General features: G+C 42.6%; 2 pseudogenes; both read left to right on the forward strand.

Moving 5' to 3' along the window:
- The window catches only part of LOC110287366, a 38,979-nt pseudogene extending 28,533 nt beyond the window's left edge, over positions 1 to 10,446 (forward strand).
- Positions 7,473 to 7,899, forward strand: LOC110286321 (annotated as a pseudogene).
- Positions 10,447 to 12,896: the final 2,450 nt, after the last annotated feature.

The following is a 12,896-nucleotide window of genomic DNA, read 5'->3' on the forward strand; positions in this document are numbered from 1 at the left end:
GACTCTGAAAGTCAGTATGGAGGGGGCATGGGGTATAGATAGGGATATCTCAGTCTTATAGGCTGAGTTATGGGCACTGCATTTTAGCAATAGGACTGTATGCATTAAGTGAAATTCCATGACTCTGGAAGTCATTATGGAGGGGGTAGAGGGTATAGATAGGGATATCTCAGTCTTATAGGCTGAGTAATGGGCACTGCATTTTAGCAATAGAACTCTATACATTAAGTGAAATTCTATGACTCTGAAAGTTTTCAGTATGGAGGGGGCATGGAGTATAGATAGGGATATCTCAGTCTTATAGGCTGAGTTATGAGCACTGCATGTTAGCAATAGTAGGACTGTATGCATTAAGTGAAATTCTATGACTCTGAAAGTCAGTATGGAGGGGGCATGGGGTATAGATAGGGATATCTCAGTCTTATAGGCTGAGTAATGGGCACTGCATTTTAGCACTGAATCAATGAAGATTTGAATTTCTCTAGGCAGAAGTGGGCTAGGGATAGGTCTGAAAGTATCTGGGCCTGGGGCTAGGATTGGGCTGGGGCAGGGATGGACTGGACTGGACTGGGTTGGTTGGGTGGGGCAGGGGCAGGGGCAGGGGCAGGGGCTGGGGTTGGGACTGGGACTGGGGCTGGGGCTGGGGCTGGGGCTGGGGCTGGGGCTGGGGCAGGGGCTGGGGCTGGGGCTGGGGCTGGGGCAGCAATAGCAGCAGCACTATTTGCTGAGTCTTGAGGAGAATCTAGATGCCATAAAGGCAAGAACACACAGAAAGTTGAAATGTAGGCCTTAATATTACTATTATAACAGTAAGTCTGATAGAGGATACAGAGCACTACAATTCAAGACTCTTGCTGACAAGTAAAACCATTAGTCAATATAGCATCAACAATAGCAACAAAAGCAAAGCCTGAACTGGTCTAGAGCCTCAAATACTCCTGATATCCAGCCATAATGTTCACTTTACATTAACAGTATCTGTGCCATAAGACTTAAAATTTTTAAGAGTAGTTCAGTAGATGAGTTTGAAAGAAAGTACATTTAAGTGCCAAGTAATTTGAGTATCATCTGCCAAAAAAATTATTGAAAACTTTAAGGACTCCAAATTCACTAAAGGTAATTAAAATAAATTCAACAAGTAAGCAAATCCCTAAATACATTTTGAAAACAATCCCTTCGGTTTTAAATCCAAACGCTAGCAAAGCACACTATCAGACTTGTTGTTGGCATCCAAACTATTCATTGAAATCAAAACCCAACCCCAGCAATAGTCATGGGGTAGATTCTGGAAGCAGGTAGGATTCTACCGCTTGACCAGTGATTTGTGATCCACTATGACTCTGGCCAAAGTCACCACTTCTACCCAGTAGGCTTAGAGAACCGCTTGAGATCAGTGCTGGCTAAATCAGAGGCCAAGGTGTAAGTAGACTAGTCTTAGGCCACTGAACAATACAAAGGAACGGGACGGGCTGAGTCTTAGCTTGCACCGCCACGTATAGAGCACTGTAAGAGACTATGAACGCAAGCGGATGAGTCAAATGTCCTTGAAATGGCCTTAAATACTTTTCTTTCTTTTAATAGGTGAGGTTTCAATGATTCACATCGACCTCAAGAACCCGAAGCCTCGGTCTCTCTAATCGGATCAGACATCATCATTCAACACTTCAATGTTAGAATTGCAAGCATGCGCTCTCCCGACCTGGGCAGGCACTTCGAAAAACTGATGACTAAAGACACATGTGAAGTACCAAGCGAACTCACGTCCTTATGGGACAGTGACTCATCACACTCTAATTCCATCCTGGCCACCAAGCAGTAATGCACAGTTTCTAACTGGTTAAGTCAAGCAAACAGCAACACTTTCACACTTGTGCCCATTTCTGACGAGTTACGTCAAGTGGCAACCAACACTTCCACATAGCCTTGCCACAGCTTCGTGTGGCACAAGATAGGACCAACCACGCCCTACCATAATGCACCAAGTGTACCCTCGGGCAAAGCCCGCCAAGGAGCTAAAGCCCGCCAAAAAAAAAATCACTGAAAGAAACCACTAGAGGGCAGGTCACATGACTTCCGCCATCTTAGACACACTCAAGAGCATGTGCCACCTCTCCAGGCTAACTCAGACATGAAGCTGACATGTGAAACACAAAGCCCTTTGCGTTATACTGCACCAAGAACTTGAGCCGCCATCTTTTCCTGTACGACCTAAATGTCCTATATCCATTGCTACACACCAGAACAAAGGTTGGGCTGTCGAGCCTCGGGTGGAGCCCCCGAGCCGCCATTTTACAGACTTCTGAGCAGCCCTTAAAGCCACGGGGGACCCCGCTAGGGGTCCATATGCACACACACCCTGCCCAATCCCCACACCCACGCTGAGCCCTATCCCCTAGTCCTCTGCGGCTTCCGCGCAACACCGCACACTAATACGAGCACTCCTTGGCTTTCTACTTCCGGCTCGCACAACCCCGCAAATGCTACCACAAATCAAGGCGAATCCCGCAACCCCGCACATATAAAGAAAGCCTTTAGCTAGCGCAGCGCAATTGGTTGCTTCTATCCAGTCCGCTGTGCTTCTCGGTGTCCTAATTCTTGGCGTAACTGGCTCGAGAATAGCCGTATCACGCAGAAACCATAATGGCGGACGCGGGCTCTCCACGCCCTGAACACCCACTCAGTTTAAGCGCAAAGTCGTTTTTTCTAAGCCATAGGTTCACTCACACAGCACCAAACGATCAGCAGCAACAGTACACACAAATAAGAGGCATAGATATTCCAGGTAGTGCAATAACTCACAAAACCATATTTCCATCCACCAAGCGCCCCGTTGGGCCGTGAAAAAAAAAATTAAAGCAGGTATCCACAGCCCCGATGGGCAAAAGAAAAGGAAAAAAAAATAATAACAGCAGGTATCCGAGGCCCCGTTGGGCATGGGAAAAAAGACTAAACGCAGGTATCCGAGGTCCCGATGGACCGAGAAAGAAGGTTTTTTTTTTTTTTTTAACAAAAAGCAGGTATCCATGGCCCCGATGGGCTAAGGAGAAGAAAAAAAGAATAAAAGCAGGTATCCACAGCCCAGATGGGCAAGTTTAGGAAAAAAATAAGAAAAAAAGAATTAAAAGGCAGGTAAGTATCCAAAGCCCCGTTGGGCATGGAATGGCGGGGAGGACACACAGGTATCCGTGGCCCCGATGGGCAAGAATATTTAAACAATGAAAGAAAGGTAAGTCCACCATACACACACAAGTATCAACCAAAAGGCACAACAAAAAAATATTCCTTAAAAATGAAAAAAATGACTGAAAATATTACAAATATCAAAAAGTATGGAGGACGTGTCTAAAAAAACCTTACCAGAACATATCAAAACGTCAAAAATCTCGTGGAATTTTGATATGTTTTCTTAAATAAGCCATAAGGCTTGGTGGTAGGGGAACTAAAAATGTTCCCCCAAAGCTCCTCAGATGGAGAGAAACCACGGAAGAACCGCACATCCACGGGAAACGAGCAAACATGGCTGGAGCAAGCCGTTGCACGCCTTTAACTGATCGCGGCGCTGAAGGCGGAGAGACCAGAAGAGGAGTGGCCACAAAGATTGCAAGTCTGACATCTTATTGGACCTTTAGGTCTAACTATATTATAAAAAATTAAAATGAATAAAAATGGAGGTATGTAAGCTCGGTGACAGGACGCGTGAATTTCATTATTTTACGAAATAGTGAAGGGTTATCTTCTATTTTACAGCTAAAAACGTTTATGTGGAACTTCCACATAAACGTTAAATAATGTACATTAGGTCACACTCCTGTCTATGCAAAATTTCAATGTATCTTCTACTTGGACAAACCATGTATCGCTCCGCGTCTTGGACACTAGAAGTTCTTCTGCATTAGTTGACGACCTCAGATGAGGAGAGGAAAGGGTCGAAATGCCTCACAAAATGGCTCCTTGGTTCCTAAATTATCAGAGTATTAGTTGCGACCTATTTGGTGGGCTTATGCTCATAGTCTTGGGTCTTTGACGTTTTAGTCTTTCTCTGGGAACCTGGTGACTCCATACCTTGGGACAAAAATGCACTGAAGTACGTTACTCGCTAGCAGTAATGAAAAATAATTCCTAAATGCCAAAGCAAAGCCTGAGGGAATAATAGCTCATTGGTAGCTTACTCACCCCAGAGAAACTGCTAACTTAAAAGAACTGTCAAATTTTGTTAACTGTCAAACTATGAATATCCACATGAAAGAGATCAGACACCACTGGGTATTAGAAAATCAAAGGATATTGTTGTCTCGTTGATTCACGCTGACAAATAATTCACAGTCTATTCTAAGTTCCCTTTAGGTGTCCCATGAATAATAAAGGACACAAAATTGGTTTGCTTATGGACGATCAAAGTACCAGCAATTCACTAATCTTACTAATGAGGTGGTTCAGGTAGGGATGGAAAAATATCTGCTACAAAATAAACCGTTTCAACAAAAGAAAAAAATTAACAACTAAATAAATGATGCACACAGACTGAATAAACCAGCAGGTGGCAGCATGAATCTTTCCAAGGCCCCTGAAGCCAAACTTGGAGTGCAAAAGGATTACTATCTGAATTGAAAAGTAAAGGTTACTTTGTCTAACAAAGTAACAAGCACATGGGAACCCTCCAAAAGTATCACCAGTGAGAAGTCAAATAGGGACATATTACGGAAAAAAAGACCCAAGAAAGGGCTCTTCACAGCTAAGAACACCTGTCTCCACAATGTATATGGCTTTGTATAAACGAGAACTTCTAAATGAGCTGTACAGAGAGAATTTAGAACTTGGGAGGTACTGGTCACAGATTATGCAAGCCAGTCTATCCTTTTGTGGGGATGCTAGAGAGAATCATCAAATAAAAGAGTTGAATTTAGTCTCTGTGTTTTACTTAGTCCCAATTCTTGCAAACCTCATCATTCTATCTCACACCATGCACATCAAGGTATGTTGTGTTTCAGAGACAGTTTTTAGTCTTATCACAAGATTGCATGAAGGGATGTGTGCTAAAACTCAGTTCCTGGGCTGGAGAGATGGCTCAGTGGTTAGGAGTGCTAACTGCTCTTCCAGAGGGCCTGAGTTCAATTCTCAGCAACTTCGTAGTGGCTCACAGTCATCTGTAGTGGGATCCGATATCTAATCTCTTCTGATGTGTCTGAACAATGACCAACAGTGTCCTCACATTAAATAAATATTTTTCTAAAAAACACCTCCATTCCTGTACAATTAACTAGGTAATTTATTGCATATTCTTTGGTTGGTTTGTTCGGTTTTGGTTTTGGTTTTTCGAGGCAGGTTTTCTCTGTATAGCCCCAGATGTCCTGGAACTCACTCTGTAGACCAGGCTGTCCTCGAAGTCAGAAATCAACCTGCCTCCACCTCCCAAGTGCTGGGATTAAAGGCGTGTGCCACCACTGCCTGCCTCATTGCATATTCTTAACATTAAGATTAAAAATGCACCTGGGGTAAAATAGTAATCTTGAGGAATTCTTCATGCAAATTCAAAGAGGAGGAGAAGGAAGAACAAGATGATGATGATAATGGGTCAAGAAACAAGGACACACTACAAAGCAGCAAGAAACAGAAATGGGAGTTAAGAAATGGTCTCCCAGTGTGCAGAGAGTAAGATACTTTGGAACACTTGGTCCTAGATGAGATGTCTTCATCAAGCCCGTTCTTTCAATGCTCAGGCATCTATGAAGATAAGGAGTCAGAAAGACTGCGGTAAATGACTCCAAGAAAACACCATCCAGACAAAACAGGACAGTTTTCGTTTTGTTTTCAAGAAAATGAATGTGGATTTGGATGAGTGGGGAAGAGTTGGAGGAAGGAAAAATGATCAAAATAAATTATGAGAAAAGGTTTGTTTGTTTTTTGAAGGAAGAGCTGTTCAATGACACTACTGGCTCTGTGAACAGAGAGAAAGTTGGAGCCACAACTATAGGTAGATCAGGCATCCAGTCGCTCCAGGAAATCTATATTTCTTGCAGTTCTAACGTATATTGGGAGAGGGGTTGATCTGGTATAAAACGGTTGAAGAAACACTCCCAAGTTCATGATTCAACATAATGTTGTCTTAAATTGCATCAAAAACCCATCTATGGATTTAGCGCTATACTCATCAAATTGTAATGACATTCACATAGTTTTAAAAAATATGTGACATGGTAAGTAGCTCATGCCTGTGAATCCCAGCCCTTGGGAGTTACAAGGATGATCAGAAATAGCCACATAGAGAATTGGAGACCAGATTGAGCTACATGACAAAGCTTCAAATGAACAGGTTGCACCACAGCGTCAACATGCTACTGCTCATAGGTAGGCTTGTAAATCAGTGGGATAGAATAGAGGACCTGGAGACAGCCATCCACTACTCAACAAAGGTACAAACACCATATGTAAGAGACATACAGTCACTTGGCCAAGTGATCCTTAGCATATTGGTATTATCTCACCCTATACAGAAATCAATCTAGCAAAGATCATGTAAGAAGAAATGACTCCCATAGCCTCAGACATTTTACCACTAAGCCATCAGGAGTGGGGAGGAGGTGACCCTGCTTTCAAAGGATTCGGAAGGACATAAGTCACTAGGGAGTGGGCTTTGAGGGTTCAGAAGCCCAAGCCAGGGCCGGTGGTTGGCTTCCTGCTACCTGTGGAACCAGATGTCAAACTCCAGTACTATGTCTTTCTGAATGCTGACCTGCTCCCTACCATGATGGCAATAGACTTCAACCCTAGAAAATATTAGAAAGCCCCTATACAATGCTATCTCTTAAAGTGTGGTCAACCAGGTGGAGGTGGTGCATGCCTTTAGTCCCCAGACCTAAGAAGTGATCAATTATGGCACTTAAGACTACTCTTAGATTACTCCTGAGATGCTTAATATTCCAGATGACCAAAGTTCAAGATTTACACTCACACCAGACAGATCTTTACTGCCTGTAATTTCAGTGCTTAGGGATCTAAAGATCAGGCTTTCATGTGCAACTTCACAGACTTTATATAAGATAAAAAACAATCTCCAGCACGTCATAAAACAGGCATACCAACCTATAAATTATAGTAATAGAAAGTGAGTCCCCAGCTCCAAGTCCCGGAAAAATATCAACAAAATCAGAAGAAAATTTTCCCAACCTAAAGAGATGCCACCCTTTCCCCTGGCTGGCAGCATGGAGGCTGAACGATGCCTGGAGTTACTGTAAAAGATGTTAACCCCCCAGGAGCTCGTGTCTCTAGGTGCATATGAATCAGAAGATGGTCTAGTCGACCATCAGTGGAAAGAGAGACCCATTGGTCGTGCAAACTTTATATGCCTCAGTACAGGGGAACGCCAGAGCCAAGAAGTGGGAGTGGGTGGGTGGGTGAGTGGGTGGGGGACTTTTGGGATAGCATTGGAAATGTAAATGAAATAAATAGCCAATAAAAAAATGAAAAAAAAATAGATGTTAACCATCAGGTTCGTCAGAGCGCTGGCAGCCTTCCTCAAAAAGTCCAGGAAGCTGAAAGTCCAGGAATGTGTGGACACAGTCAAGCCTGGCCAAACATAAAGAGCTTGCCCCATATGATGAGAACTGGTTCTACCCACGAGCTGCTTCCACAACTCGGGACCTGTACCTCCAGTAGTGCAGGGGTTGGTTCCGTGACCAAGATCTATGAAGGATGGCAGAGGACCGAGGAATGGCGTTAGGCCCAGCCACTTAAGCAGACAGAGGCTCTGAGAATGTGGCTTGCCGGGTCCTCCAAGCCCTGGAGGGGCTGAAAATGGTGGAAAAGGGTAGAGATGGGGGCCGCAAGCTAGCACCTCAGGGACAGGAAACACATCTGGACAGGATCGCTGAACAGGTGGCAGCTGCCAACAAGAAGCATTAGAACAAATAATACTGGATTAATAAATTGCCTCATTCATAAAAAGAAAAGAATAAAGAAAGAGAAGCCTATAAACATACAAGAAGCTTATAGAGTACCAATTATAACCAAAAACAAACAAAAAAACAAAAAGCAAAACCCTCCTGGCACATAATAATCAAATGTAAATACAAATAATAATGTGTTTGGGAAGATGTAATGATCCATTCCATTAATACGAGCACTTGGGAGGCAGAGGCATGGTGGATGGATCTCAGAGGAGTGTGAGCTTAATGTGGGCCTCTGCTGTAGCAGCAAGTGTACTTAGCTGCTAAGCCATCTCTATGGCTTCCTTTATTTTGTTTTATTCCAAGGACTGTTTAAGCTGACCTGGAAATCACTATGTAGACCAAACTAGCCTTGAATTTATGGTGAACTTCCTGCCTACAAAGTGTTGTGGTTACAAGCATGTGTCACAGATATAAGTAATAAGTATTTATTATATATAAATAAGTAAATAAATATATAGATTCTATACCTGTTCTTCCACTTGCCACATCAGTTTTCCCTTCTCAGCTCATACTCCGGATTACATACTCCGGTGTTATAGTCTTGGCACAGGAGCAGGCAATGCAAGTTGATGGTCACAATTATGCAACCTGAGGAATCCTCAGAACCGCAGAGTTCTCTCTAGTTATATAATGTTGTGATTCTTGATTTATATTACAGAAAACTTAAGAATGCTTATTGAATAAGATGAAGGAAAGATATGAGTGGGTATTGGGAGGGCCATGGACTGAAGTCCAGCAGTAGTAGCTATATACCTGATTTGGTTTTGTTTTGTTTTGTTTTGTTTTGTTTTTGAAGTTTCTGTTATTTAAAGGAAGTATTTTATAACCAAGGTTGAGAGAGCAAAGAATACATTTGTTCATCTTCCCACTCTACCCTTGCCTTTTCCATGTTTGTGTGTATATGCATTTTGTCCACAGATGTGGATACACGTGTATACATGTGGATACACATGTGTATAAGTTCATATGTATATGTGTGTGCATATATCAGCCTAAGTTTAAGTCTTCAATCATTCTTCTGCCTTGTTTACTGAGGCAAGATCTCAGCCATACCGAGAGCTCACTGATATGGCACGTCTTATTAGCCAACTTGCTCTGGGGATCCCTATTTCAGCCTTTCATAGCTGCAATTATAGGAGGGCTTCACATGGGTTCACGCCTTGGGGATTTGAACTCTGGTCCTCATGCTTTTATGGCAAATACTTAACCTCTGAGCCATCTCTTTAGATCCCCATTACATCATTGAAAAGTATTGAGTTTTTAAGGTTTATTTCTGACTTTAGTTATGTATATGGTCTGTGTGTGCCCTCAAAGACCAGAAGAGAGCAGCAAAGTCCCTGGAGCTGAAGTTATAGGTGGTTGTCAACTGCCTGATAGTGTTGAGAACCAAACTTGGATTTTCTGAAAGAGTAGCAAATGTTTGTAAGCATCCAGGTATGTCTCTAGTCCCAGGTTTGTTTGCTTTATTTAAATAACATTACTGAGAGTACTGGTGAGGTTGCAATATGAATAAAAGAGATGTGATTAAGATAAACCCATGGAATGTGAGCAGTGGAGGTGCACACCTTTAATCCCAGCACTTGGGAGTTAGAGGCAGATGGATCTCTGAGTTTGAGACCAGCATAGTCTACTGAGGCAATTCCAGTATAGCCAAGGCCACAGAGAAACGCTGCCTTGAAAACAAACACAAACAAACAGAAAGAGTAGATAATAATACATTTGGGGGGACTGGAGAGATGGCTCAACAGTTAAGGGGATTGGCTGCTTTTCCAGACGATCCAGGTTCAGTTTTCTTTAAAGAGTAGGCCACTGGCAGTTTGACCTCACGAGCTAATAATGTTTTATACAACATGGAGTAACTTAGAGTAGCATAACCTGATGACAAAGGTGGTCAAGTGATAAGAGCCATAGAAGGGTTCAACGAGCCTGCCCCCATCGCTGGAGTATTGAGATTTAAACTAAAAATAGGAGAGACATTTCAATAGAGAACAAAGAGTACCCATAATAAGTAATTTTCGCTTTTTTTCCCCCTGCCTCCATCAATTTGCGCGGAGGTGGAAGCTCAGGTGCGCCATGGCTGAGGAAGGCATAGCTGCTGGAGGTGTAATGGATGTCAACACTGCTCTACAAGAGGTGCTGAAGACCGCCCTCATCCACGATGGCCTAGCACGTGGCATATGCGAAGCTGCCAAAGCCTTAGTTAGACAAGCGCCAAGCCCATCTCTGTGTGCTCACATCCAACTGTGATGAGCCCATGTATGTCAAGCTGGTGGAGGTACTTTGTGCTGAGCACCAAATCAACCTGATAAAGGTTGATGACAACAAGAAACTAGGGGAATGGGTAGGCCTCTGTAAAATCGATCGAGGGGAAACCACGGAAGGTGGTTGGTTGCAGTTGCGTAGTGGTTAAGGACTGTGGCAAAGAATCTCAGGCCAAGGATGTCATCGAGGAATACTTCCAGTGCAAGAAATAAATAAACTGTAGCTCATTAAGAAAAAATAAGTAATTTTCTTCAAGGTGTAGTCTCACTAATTATTGTGTCATGTGGTACTGCAAGATAGCCCAGAGAAACCCTCATCTTGACTAGCCTTGGTAGCACACACCTATAATCCCAGCAGAAGAATTACTTTGAGCTTGAGACAATACTGTGTCTTGAGAGAGTTCTTGGTTTTTTAAAGGGTGTCTCATGTTTGAAGCATAAACTGATTACTTTTGCTTTGCATCCTGGATAATTGTCCTCATATGGAAGAAGGTCTGTCCTGGGAGGCTTTGCTCTTCTTGGAGTTCAACATGACTAAGGATGAATGAAATAATTTAGGAAGACACTCCATCTGTTATTAATATGCTTATGCACAGTCAAGCAGGAGTTTGAGATGAAGGGAAAGACAGACTCAAAATGAAGGCAGAGACTCAAGTCTTTAATCCTGTGGTTGGTTACCTTGTGAAGCCAAGTAGGCCATCAATACTTTTAGCAAAAGCACTTTCTGAAAACCTGTTCTAACAGGACATAAATTTCTAACAACAGTGCAACTTAAATGAAAACACAGGACTGTTTCAAAGACTGATAACATGTTGTCTCCTATGTTTCATATACAGCCTCATGGTTTGCCTTGGCTTTGCTCTCCACCCCTCTTTCACGAGGTCTCATGTAACTCAGGCTGATCTGGAACTTACTGTGTTGCTGAACTGAACTCCTGATGCTCCTTCCTAACTCTCTCAAATTCTGGAATTTTAGGCAAGCACCACCTTGCTCAGCTTTTCTTTGATTTTCATTTAGAATATTAAAGAATAGTTTTATTTAATCCCACCATTCAGTAGGCAGAGGCAGGAGGATTTCTGATTCCCAGTCTGGTCTACAGAGCAAGCTTCAGGACAGCCAGGGCTACACAGAGAAACTCTATCTTGAGATACCAAGAAAGAAAGAAAGAAAGAAAGAAAAACATTTTTCTTGGGGCTGGCAATATGGCTCAGTGGTAGAGCTATGGCTTAGCATGTAATTAGAAAATCATGGATTCCGTCCTTAGTAACACACACACACACACACACACACACACACACACACATGCTGAGTCTTGACTGAAAGATGGCTCAGCTGATAAGGAGCTTACCTCAAAGCCTGGCAGACACCCTGAGCTCCATCCTTGGAAACTATGTGGGGGACACACCCATATACATTCTCTCTCTCTCTCTCTTCTTCTTCTTCTCCCCCCCTTGGTCTTTCTCAAACACAAAAATAAATAAATGTAAAATATTGTAAGAAGTTATAGGTCATTTATATAAAGAAAATCAAAGGAAATAAAGGAAATACTTTTAGATGAGAATAGAGTATAAGGTTTTTATCCTAAAACTAAAAGATTGTTCCCAAATGGACAAAAAGGGGTGATGAGGGAAAAATCCAGAAAGTTTTAGTTTATTGCCAAAGGCCTGAGTATGTCACAAGACGTTTGTAGAAGATAAAGTGAGGCCCAGGAAAGGAAGGAGAATTGGGAATTCACAGTCATTCTCTGCTACATAATGAGTTGAGGCCAGCCTGGAATAACTGGGGCCCTGTCTCAAAAACAGAAGAGCAACAAAACTATGCATGCCTGAAAAGCCAAATCTTTAAAAATTAGCTGGAGTCCCACTTTCCTAGGTTCGTTTTGCAACAGTTTTGCCACAGACATTAATTAGAGTGAAGCTGGAAACGCAGCCAGTTGGGCTCCCAGGTACCCCTCAATCAACTTTTATGTTTGGCTTTTGTTTTTTTTAAGTTTATAAATTTTTTTTTTTAGAATTTTTATGTGTGTGAGTGTTTTGCCTGCATATAGGTCTGTGTACCACACTCGTGCATGGTGTCAGAGGAGGTGACAAGCCTCATGCAGCTGCTAGGCATTGAACCCCAGTCCTTTGCAAGAATATTAAGTACTCTTACACACTGAGCCAACTCCCCAGCCCTGCTTTTGGGGTGTTCAACAACAAAGATAAGTAGAAACTAAATACGCACCCAGGGAAAAATCACATACATACAAAAGCCATACAATTTGAGAGGCAATGTGTGTGTGTGTGTGTGTAGTGGCGAGGAACAACATAGGAGGAATTGGAGAAGGGAATGGGGGAGAATATGTAATTATATTTAGATTTATATTTAGATTAATTTTTTTTAGTATAGAATAGAGTTTATTCAGGGCATGGGGAGGGGAGTTAAGAGGGTAGCAGAGGCAGGCAGGGAAAGGCAGAGAGAAAGAGAGAGAGAGAGAGAGAGACAGAGACAGAGACAGAGAGACAGAGAGAGAGAAGAGAACTAAAGGCCGGCCATGAGCACATGGAGAGAGGGGGAAGGGAATCTAGATTAAAATTTTAAAGGGGGGGGCAATAAAGTGATTATAGTCACAGGAGCATATCAAATTGATTGTCTTGGCCATGGGTGTTTGTATGTGTGTGTGTAATAATTTCCACAAACTTGCCATCTC

Source organism: Mus caroli, chromosome X, assembly GCF_900094665.2.
Source record: "Mus caroli chromosome X, CAROLI_EIJ_v1.1, whole genome shotgun sequence".
Classification (NCBI taxonomy): Eukaryota; Metazoa; Chordata; class Mammalia; order Rodentia; family Muridae; genus Mus; species Mus caroli.